Raw genomic sequence first — 11339 nt, 5'->3', positions numbered from 1 at the left:
CGCATCAGAGGGTGTTTCAAATCCTGTTATAGCAATAAGGTGCAATGCTTCCTAAAAGGGTCTTGCCATGTGAATGCTCCTAGAGGGTATGGAGGATCCAGAAGAAACCAAAGCCCCAAGACTGAAAGTGCTTTCTGTTCTTGTGGGCTTTCCTTTGGACCTCACCTTTTCCCGAAATTATAAAGAGTAGAAAGAAACAGTCCCTGGAAACTGCATCGCAACCAAGAGGTAAATTCAGCATCTCAGTTAATCAAAAGAGAAACTTAACTTTGTCCATTAACTACAGAGCTGTTGAGTCTCCTGCTGCTAGCCTGAAGCTTGCATTTGGCCCTACCTTCTGCTCCCCAGCCGTGGTGTTGACATTACACATCCACATCGCGCTGTCACAGGGTTTTTGTGCTGCAGGCTGTGTCTCAGAGCTTGGAGAAAGCTGTTGCAGCCAGGATGTGGTCTCTGCCTGCGACCACTCATTGGGTGCTCCAGGTGGAATCTTAGTGTTGTGGTCTTTCCCTGCCACATGAGACAGCTTGCCAGAGACACAGTCTCTTCCTTGTCCTGTTCGTGTGTTTAACTCACATGCTTGTGCCTCATCGTGTAAGGTTTTATGTACTGACATTCAGATACCTGGGGAATTTTGCAGTTCTGAGCTTATTTCAATTAATTTAATAATTTTTTTTCTTTTTTAATCCTGCTTTTAGCAGAATTGGTAGACTGACTCAAGTAGTGTAGAGTAGCAGACTGAAAAGGAGTCTACAGCCTGTAGAACTTATTCCTAGCCCAATGTGGGCCCTGCAGGATGGACTGCTCCACTGAACATCTATTAGGTATCCTGCTACCTAATGGGAATATCTGCTCCAAGTTATTATTAAATAACCCAAAGTCTCGACGCAAAGAATCTAGAATATGGCATTTGCTGCCTATGCTGGGCTCTGGGACACCAAGTATGCCCAAGCATGTCTGTGGTGTTGAGATTTCAGCCGGTCTGGGAACATTCAGCAGCTAAACAGGCACACAGGTATCTTCACTGATGAAACCTCAGGCTCCTGTGGGGTTAAGGTGGCAGCTAAGAAGGCATTTCCAAAAGGTATGTTTTGGTTTTAATGTTTGTTGACAGGCATCAGAGCTCAGATGTCTGATTTGGTGGGGTAGCTCTTCCAAAGAAGAGTTAGGAGTAGGATTTGCTTTTACCTCAAGTGTTGTAGATAAGTACAGGTAAGTTGGTCAGCCTTGGTGTCTTCCTAACAACAGGGGAGAGAAAAGGAGAGACAAGGGAAAATTTAACTGATTTGTTTCAGAAGTCTGTGTTAGGCTAAGTTGATTTACCTTTCTTCAGTATTTAAAGCAAGAAAATAATCTAGACATGACTAAGGTGCATAAACATAGGTGTCTAGTACCATCTGAGATGTCCTAACAGGTCTGTAATTCCTAAGCAGTGCTGGAAGATATGACATAGGCTCTACCCTTAAAAATGAAAGCTATGACTAAAAATTCAGCCTTTCCTCTAGGCTCTGTCAAATATGACTGTGACATGTCCTTTCTTTATAAGATCATATCTACTTATGAAATCAGCATGCTTTACATATTGTAACATGACTTATTGCCCCAGTGAACTGGTGAAAGTCGTTGATCCCACCATGCAGGACCAACTTGCGTGACTGAGGTCAAATGAAATTTTTTCACCTTTTCTTTTGTTTGGTTGGGTTTTTTTGTTTTGTTAGAGCTTTATATCCACTTTGTACTCCCTTGGCACAGCTGAAGATGTGCACTCTGCAGGGTCCAGACGCTGAGGTATAAGAGCCATTGGTTTTAGTTGGTTCTGCATGTCCTTAGGGGTGGAATTTTCCTCAATGTTGCAGATTAGCACCAACAAGAGAATTAAGGTGGGCAGATCCTCAGTGGTGTAACACAGCTAAGCTGAGCCAAAGCACCTGAAGCCAAAAGGACCAACTATCTTCTGCTATTCTGATTTGTTTTCTTGAAATCAGAGATGCAGCTCTCAAAAAAAAAGCCCTAATAAGCAAAGTTGGAAAATATAAGCTTGCAAGCTGATCACACATACCTCAGCAGATACATTTTGCAGTATGCTCCCTGATTTAACAGAAATAAAATCTGTTTGTGGTTTCAGTGACCTATTCAGAATAACCATGGGTTTTGCTGTCAACTAGTTAGTTATGGAGTAGGTGATTTGGATTTGCTCACAATCATTTCTGTGATAACATTGTCTCTCCCTGCACCCAAAATTACAGTAGGGAATACATAGTCCACATGTGCACCAAATATTATTTTTTTAGCTCTTGAGAAAGGGTTCAGACTACTGTCTAATTTTACATGCATGACATTTTTAAAGATTAAAATAAATAACATGTTTCTTATTTCTTTTTTGAGTGGTAGAAAGGCCCTTTGAATCAACTATTCCATATAGTCTCTGAGTGGACATCAGAATTGTTGCCTAAAAGGATATGAATTAAAAAATCTATAGGGGGAATGGTTTATATGATGACTAGTTTTATAAGATACATGGAGGCTGGGAAATGGGAAGCTATTCCAAGGAAGTCTGACAGTGTATGCTGGCTGGCACATTTTGCTTCTCAGTTGGGTGGTTCCAGGTTCTCCCATAGTAATAACGTATACAGAAAATGCCTTTATATGAACCACATTGTGACTCTGCAAATGAACATGGTGTGGAGACACTGTCTTCTAGAATACCTTGAGAAGAGGTGCCGCCAGCACACCTCTTACAGCTGTTTCTCCAGGTCTGATACTTTAATAGGAAACACCACCTAGTGCCTCTTCTTGGTGCCTCAAGCTCATAGATTCATATCATCTGCAGCATCCAGGCTGCAAGCAGAGCTCTGGCAGTAGGAAGCAAATCCCTTTAGAAAGTTTTAACTAGTGATTTTTCTTTTTCAGTAGGTTTTAAACAGGGTTTCACAATGTCCTGCAAACAGTACCAGCTCTTGAAAGAACTGTCATGGCTTATAAGCGTTACGCAGCTTTGCACTGACATTTTTGGATGGAAGTGACATTTGATTGTTGTGACCTTGCTGTGTCTTGTGATGTTCCAGTGCAAAATGAGAGCCTCATGACATATGTATTTGATAGATAAATGGCAACTGAATGCCTTGATTTCACGTGTCTCTCTCAGTTAGGATTCCGCATTTTGATCATGTGGCAGTCCATCCACCTGAGGTCTTTTTCCTTTCTTATTTTCAGATCCCTAGAGAAAGGGAAATTTCAGCTTGCTTGCTTCATGCAATTAAGCATGAAAGTATTAGTGTCCTGGGCTGTGTAAGAGGGTTCCTTTCTGAAAGGTTTTTTCCCCACTGTTTTGTGGTAAGAGGTAGTTCTCTCTCTCTCAAGGAACTCGCTTATAAGGGGTTTTCTCTGTGCAAAAACCCCCTTTACACAAGAAGACAGTAAAATCCCACTTTCAAGCCCTATTTTAAAGGAAGAGGACTGACCTTCAGTTTAAAAGAGAAAAAGTTTAAAATTGCATCAAAACAGGAACTTTGAAAATGATTCCCCTCCTCAGCCTTGCTGTTTTGTTCACTTCCTTATGAAAATGCAAGGCATCCCTAAAAAATGAGACTCTGGCCTCCTGGAGGCTGACGTTTGACCTTTGCAGGGCGGCGAGCCCTTTACCCGCCAGCGTAGCCCGCAAACACTTCGGATGCGTCGCTCCATCTGTTTTCCCGGAGCCCCGACGCCGCGCCAAGGAAGTGACCTCCATCCTCCCCTCCGTCCCTGTCCCTCTGGAAGGACTCCGGCGTGAAATCCCCGTGCCCGTCCACCGAGGACCATTTGGCCGTGACGGGTGTCGAGGAGATTTGGGTGCTGGGGCAGCTGTTGCGCTGAGCGGGGCCGCTGCCCGCCGCTGAGTTGGGTAACCATAGCAACAGCATCACCGCCAGCATCCTCCTCCTCCTCCTCCTCACTCGGGCTCTCCTCCTCCTCCTCAGCATCGTCAGGAGCAGCAGCAGCAGCAGCAGCAGCCCTGGCAGGAGCCAGAGCCCGGCAGCTGAAGCTGCAGCCAGCTGCCTGCCCGTCCCCTACCTGCACCGTCACCCAGCCACAGCACCGACGCCGGCCCCGCTGCTTCCTACGGGGGGAAAAAATAGGAGAGAGGGAGCTGAGGGAGGTGCACTGCAGAGGGATCCCAGACAACCCAGGTAAGAGCTGCGGGGCTGCTCGCAAACTGCCCGCGATCGATGTGGTGTGTGCCTGGCGTGTGTTTGCGTGCGAGTGTTTGTTGCTAGTTTTCTGGCTCGCTCCTTCCACCGGCGGTGTGATGACAATTCAAGGCAAGCTTGTTTTCCGGCTCATGTTTCTCGTCTCTGCCATACTGTCCCTCTCCCTCTGCTCCACCCAGATACATAGGGAATAATAATATTCCGAAAGGTTGGTAGAAAATGGGGTGAACGGGGAACCCAACGTGATCAGTGTTGAACAGCTGTGCTTCCAAAATAAAAGTGGACAGCAGCAGTAGAGCAAAGGTTGACATGGTAATTAATAACCCTTAAAAAAAAAAAAAATCATGCGACAGTGCACTTCTGTCTCAGCCCACTCCACAAATAAATCTCTCTCATCATATTCAGCAGAGAGCTGTAAACCAGAGAGGTGTATGAATAGCCAAGACTAGAAACCTCACTGTAGTCCACAACTGGCACATTTACCTTAAGTGCTTTAAAGCCAGACTAAATCATTGCAATAGCAATACAATCATGCCTGTGAATATATGTATATGTATATCTGTAAAAATACTGCTCTTACACCTTTACACCTTCTAAGAAAAAAAAAAAAAAAATTTCTTCTTAAAGCTGTGGGTGTGATGTCCAGGCAGTAAGAGATGCTCACTTCATCTGTGTGTGAGAAAGCATGTACTGGGTACATTTAAAAAGGTAGGAAGAACAGCTCTAATCCAAAGGCATATAGGGACAGTCCTTGTCATTTTAAAAACAGAAGAGATCCAAAGCTGTGGTGTATCCTTGTGCAGGCAAATAGCTGTGGATGAGTGTATACTTGTCTGAGGAGCATGAAGGGGGAGAAAATAAGAAGTAAGTTTAAGCCAAGCGGTAAGTGTTTGCTGTGTAATGACTGCAGAGAGCTCTTTCCACTTCCACGTAACTATTTTTATTTATTTATTTATTTATTTATTTATTTTGTCAGCAGTAAGGAGAAAGAGAGCTGCTGCTGCTTTCTCTATCTCCTTCTCTAAACCCCTTTTCTCCCTGTCTGGTGTCCTGATCTTCCCCTGTCCTCCCCAAATCATCCCCGTCTGTGTGGCTGGAAATGCCGCTGGCTTTAATTATGATAAACATTTTAAAAGAAGGCTTTTGAGCCTGTCCCATAATATGATACAGCTATAATTCTGCTTCTTATTTATACTGTGGGGACAGTCTGGGTATGACCCGATACCAGGTAATATAGTAAAGGCAAAAGGCACCTGTCTTTCATGTTAAACCTGATTTGAAAATCACAGGGCTTTTTGGTCCCAGTCCTGTGTTTTTCTACGTGTCTGCAGATCCTTGTAAAATCAGCAGGAGCTGGAAGATAATTTGACATTATAGGTATAGAACAGAAAGCAGAATTGGGCCCACCTTTCTCTCTGATTATAAGCATCCTCCTCCTGCAAGCTACAGGAAAACAAGGAATTTGGGTAAGCAGGACCTCATGCCCAGTTCTCATGCAGAAATGTTGTAAAAAATTACCTGGGAATTATGTCCCATGCCAAGGGAACTTAGGATGAGGAATAGAAAAAGAAAACACAGACAAGTATTTGGAATCAGTGTTTTGATTTGCAAAATAATTTCCTTAGGAACCTGACCTTATCATCACAACAGGTCTTCTCTATAAGGAGCTGTTTGATCCATGTTAACAACAGTGCTCATGGACACCAAGTTTAACTGAAGGGGATGATTTTGGATACTTATGTTAATTAAACTGAGGCACTGTAGGGCTATAGTCCTCAGGACACTAGACTAGCCTGGCCGCATTACACAGTGTATTTTTGTGTAAGATTTGGTGTCTACTTCAAAACTAGAGAATATTTAAATCTTGCAACTTTTCCTTTGAAATAATAGAGATGGAAAAAAAGTGCCTCTAAAAATGCCTGTAAAAAGAGCACAAACCTGATTGTGCTTCTGACACTGAGATATCAGTAGCAGAATCAAAATCCTGTTTATACGTGTTGCAAATATGTAAATCCATAGTCAAGGGGCACCTCAGTAAGGCATGGAGCAGCGATCCTCTCAGCAGTGCCAGCAAATGACTGAAGGTCAAAGGGCTTCGGGGTTTACACATTAACACTTTGCAAATATTCTTATGTAGTCTTACATTGCTGCTAGCTGTGGGCAGATGGTTATGGGGAAGTCAGAACTCATACATGGACTTTTGATTCCTGCAGGGCTGCAAAACTTCTTTTAGAAATGACTCTGGGAAAGGCAGGAAAGGTTGATGTTTTCCTGAGCCCTCTGTGGAGGGCTGTTTATGGTAAGTCAGGGCACCGCGTCTGATAACAGTGTAAACAGCAAGGATGTTCCCCACCTCAGATAACCAATTTTTAATGCTCAGTGACCCCCACCCTTGCACCTCTTTCCCTCGTTTAAACTGCAAAGCTTAGGAGAGATTTTTTTCATTTTGCCTTATGGCTTGTTCTATTATATTTTATTTGTTTAGTAGTGGAAGAGAACACTGTCTTTCTTTTGCTTTGTGCATGGCTGTTAAGAGCTGGTCTCTTGATGCCCACTTAGTGTTGTTCACTAGCACTGTTCTAAGGAAAAAAGCTATTTTTCTATCTAATGATATTACTAAGCATGTTTTAAAATCCCAATTCTTATTTTCATTAGTCACCCACTGTGTCTCTTGGAGCTCAGAACAAAGGAAGACTTATACAATAGTTGCTCTTCAAAAGTCAGCATTTGCCAACAGGTTGAGACAGGGATTTCTGAAATGCTGCAGCCAGGGCTTTTTTTTTTTTTTAAATAAGGAAGCTGCCGTTTTCCAGATCCTACTTTGTAGTAACCTGAGGCAAGAGACGATTTGATGATGAATGTGGTACCTTGCATTTAGTTTAACAATGTTATTCATTTTATTCAGAGGCTTTGTGTAAACTGCCGTTTATTACTCCATTCAATAATCACACTCTGTGATTTTCCCTGTTGTAATATTGCAATTTTTTCCCTTTACGCTGTATGGTGATTGGCTAGATTTGCTGCTTAATGAGACAGACACATAACCATGGAAAATAAAAGTTTTCCCAGTGAGTAGGGGGAGGGTGAGATCCTGCCTTGAAACTAGCAGGAGTTGTGGCCCATTCATACCTGATGAGGAAATAAACTTTTAATGCCAATATTCATCTTCTTGAGGGATCAGTCTGGTGTTGGCAGGTTCTCCTCAAGTCTAAATCATACCCATGCCCACTTAATATGGACTTTTGTGTCCACCTAGCAGATACCCTCACTAGCACTTGGAAAGTTTATAATTCCTTTCTAGTCCATTGGCTCAGGTAGTAGAAGCTCTTGGTCTCTCTGCTCAGCATCCCCTGGGGTCCACCAGCTTCCTTGCTCCTGGATTAAAACCTTCCCCCTGAGTTGGTGAGATAGACTGTGAGTCTGTGCTTCCCGGCAGCACAGCATTGAGAAAAGTGTGTCTAAGAGCATGAATAGCGCAGGTGACTCACTTTGTGTGTATTTCTTCTGATCTACCCCGTACCCGGTTCCCTTCCTCGCATGCTGGCAATGGCTGACATGCTGCAAAAAATCCAGGGCCTGCGATGTAGCCTGACCTTTGCTAACACTGTTCCAGGAGGTAATGGACTGAAACTACCCAGAGCAGTTGTGGCTGCTGGGCTCATCGGAGTCCTTCTTCAGAAGGTCGACACCGTGACGTGCCTGATCTCAACTTGTTGGGCGAGTGAGTCAGAAGTTGGCTTCTTCCAAATCTTCCAAATCCAAGAAGATATGATTTTATTCTCTCTCTAATCCTATTATTAGTGCCTGCAATGTTAAGGACTCTGTTATTCAGCAGTTTTACTTCTTCCCAGTTTACTGCAGCAGACAGAGCATCCAAACAAAGTGTAAAAGGGAGAATTTCTTTCTTTTCTACACTGAGATGCTTCTGACATCCATGTGTTGTCCCAGATCAAAAAAGAATCCCTTGGAGGGGGTGTGGGTGCTCTCCCTGGTCCTCCTACAAATCTACCAGGAATCTCTTGGCATTTCTGCTTCTCTCTCAGGTTCAGACATGCCTTGGTGTGTTTTCTTTGTGTCTGGAGCCCTTGCACCTCAGATGTGGCTATGTTTCAGTACTGAAGTAAGTCTTTTTTATGGCTAGGCCAGGTAAAGAGTGAATCTGGTTTTGCTGACGTCCACAGAGAAATCTAAGCTCATCTTCAGCGGACACAGAAGGATCCACAAAGTTTACTTCTCTTACTGCACGTGAGGCACTGTCGGTAGATGCAATATCCTGATATGTTCTTGATACCTGTTGTGTTTTCTCATCCTTAGGATCATAGGTGTAAGACAGCTTAAGCAGTAGTTTGACCTTCTGCTAGTATATATACTTACCAAATCCTTGCTTTTGTACTTTCTCATCTGTGTCTAGCAGGTATATTTATCTACATTTGTTCTTATTTGTTCTTAGCTATGTGATGTTGTCATGGATAGGTCAGACCTTATGCATCCTATTGGACTTTAAAGGCGGAATTGCAGATATTACTCATTATATGACAGACTTGTATTGAAAATGCATAGTAGTGGTGCTACAATAAGTTGGAGTCTGTCTCTCTTGCATGGAAATTTCAAATTCTGACCTCCTGGTAACAGTGTGGCTTTTAAGGATTCACAGCATGCAGCACAATGACAAGAGGGACTTTCTTAATGTAATTTGGCTTGATAGGGACTACTTGTGCTATTAGGACCCCAATGCCACCATTTAGCAGCCTGGAGAGCAGCAGGCTCTTTCTTTGTCCAGCTAGTTGGGCAAACAAATCTCTCCTGTTGTGTTACTACCCAGATCTGTGTGACTGGGAAGGAGTCTGGCTCTCCCAGCATCTTCTACCATGTAATTTTGGTTCCTAACATGCTGCTAACATTGCATTTATTTCTGAGGCTAGAAAGCAGTGTTGCATTACTGGTTCTTGGCCCAAAACCCCATGAGTATTACATGGAGGATGTGGCTTGAGTGAAATGTTGTTTGTAGCTCTGTCAATTTGTCAGCCCATACTGGCAAAACCACTGTGGCAGTAGGAAAAGCAATCCACTTTTCTGAGAATGATTTCATAAAGAACAGAGCAAAAGGACCAGTATTTTCCTCCACTGAGTCCTCTACAAGTGGGGTGTTTCAGTATGAAAATTTCCATCCCTATTATATTATCTCATTTCCACCCATAGCCTCTTATTTTTCTCAGTGGCTGTGTCTTGACCTTATTGTGGGCAGATGATGCTTGTAGATGGTGTAACCTCATGGTCTAGCCAAATAGGCCCTTGACTTGTGAGTGTCAGTTTTGAGGATGTCTGCATGAAACAACTGCTGAAATGATTTTGTTTGCATAAGAAAGTCTCCCACTTGTTTTAGAGGTGGTGGGGAAGCATGGGGCAACACACAATTATGGAAGATCATACCCTTTGTATACCACTTTTCTGGATTTGTGTGATCTAACAAAATTTGGGTTCTTACTGGTATTTTGGCTTCTGCAGAGGACTGAGACTCTGAGCTACAGGTTTTGAGCCTATGATGCAGGCTTGCTAGCTGCCAATACCTGTAGCAAATGTTCACCCTCTGTGTGATTGAGTACCTGAGTTCAGCAGGTACTGGCTTACATCTGCACAGCTCTTCTGTACTATTAGGACCCAACTATCCCACGTCTTAAGACATGAGGATCTCTGTGGGACAAGGCAGATGGAGTTCATTAGAGCTGAGCAGCATCTGCTGCTGCAAGTGACTCTTCTTACAGGCGCTTACAGAGTACACTACGGTGCATAAATCTATTCTACACCATGCAGCAGCACAGCCCTATTTATTTTCTTTGCCTGACTGTCTTAGTTTAAAATCTTAGCTGAAAACTTCTCTTTTCTGTCCATGTCTCCTCATTGTTTTCTCTCTGTTTTCCTCTCCCTTTGCAGCTGTGTCTAAGCTGAGCTGTGTGAGGGTACAGTTTGCCAGGGTGGATGTTAGAGAAAATAAAGTTGCATTGTGTTATGTTCTAGAGTGCTTTGCTCTACAGCCACCCAGCCCTTTCACCGCTGGAGGCTATAGGATGCTTGCTACTGACCTCAGAAACAGCAGGATTCAGCCCCATGCACAAAAGTCTTTTCAGAAGGAAAGATAATGCACAAGGCTGTGAAGAGATTGTTTTTGAGAAAGGCATGGAAGCCTGAAGCCTGTTGGTGGAAAAGCTTTTGTTGGCTGTCATAGATGGATCAAAGTCATGCTACTGTTTTAGCCTGGGATGTCACAACCACCAGAACGTTCCTTGTCTTTGTGTGGGGAACCGAGCAGCAAAGTCAGGGACATTGAGAGGCAGAATAGTGACTAGGTAGAGAGATATTATTTCAGCGAGGCTGCTGTTTTTTGCAAGAAGTCAACAACTGCAGGTTGGCCCAAAATGGAGAGGAATAATAATTCCAGAAAGTTATGTGAAAAGCCCTTAGATATGGTCTGTCTTTTATGGTGGGAAAGGGAGGAACAAGTTTTGGATTGCATCAATTCTTTTGTCTGTGGAAGGAAGAAAGATTGTTGGGGAAAAAAAAACCAGCGAAAAAACTAGTGAGGAATGATCAGCAGACTCTTGCTGATTTTTGGTAGCACTGTAAATTAGGCCTTGTTTTCTTTAGGTGACTTGCGTTGGTAGTGGGTGACATTAGTGCTTTATTAAACTTGCCGTGCTGAGAAGCTCATCGGTTTAGTGTAGCTAATAATAATACCCTAATCGAGAAACAGAAGGTGGGATAACTCAGCATCAGAAATTGGAATGCAGAAATAGTCGCTGCTAGTTGAACTAAAAATACACAATAGCATAACCCGCTTGCCTACAGCAGCACATGCTGAACACACATTGGGCTCTGGTGGTGGGGGAAATGGCTTGCCTTTGTTTTCAGCAGCTGCTAGATCAGCAGTGCTCTGTGGTGACCCGCGTGTGTGACTGCCAAACTCTACCTCAGATGTGCAAGGCCCCTCGTAGCAAGTTAATTAGTACCCTTGGCAAGTTAATAATTCTCCAGAGCCATAAACAGACTGTATAGGGTGAAAGAGACTATGTAGGATGTCTTGGGAAGCCAGTTTGTCCTAGGGTTGGATTATGTGATCTTGGTAGCACCTGACGAGGTGGGAGTGACCTGCAG

The 11339-nt window shown here is 43.4% G+C and overlaps 1 protein-coding gene across 1 annotated transcript in view; it reads left to right on the top strand.

The window, feature by feature from the left end:
• Nucleotides 1–3856: 3856 nt before the first annotated feature.
• Nucleotides 3857–11339, top strand: part of FAM135B (family with sequence similarity 135 member B) — a 210591-nt gene continuing 203108 nt past the window's right edge. Inside the window, exon 1 of the mRNA XM_069780111.1 lies at nt 3857–4169. The gene's annotated coding sequence lies outside the window, so the exon portion shown is untranslated. The remainder of the gene's footprint in view (nt 4170–11339) is intronic.

This window comes from Haliaeetus albicilla, chromosome 3, assembly GCF_947461875.1.
Source record: "Haliaeetus albicilla chromosome 3, bHalAlb1.1, whole genome shotgun sequence".
NCBI lineage: Eukaryota > Metazoa > Chordata > Aves > Accipitriformes > Accipitridae > Haliaeetus > Haliaeetus albicilla.
Note: the sequence above shows the minus strand (reverse complement) of the source record. Positions and strands in the feature narration are given on the sequence as shown.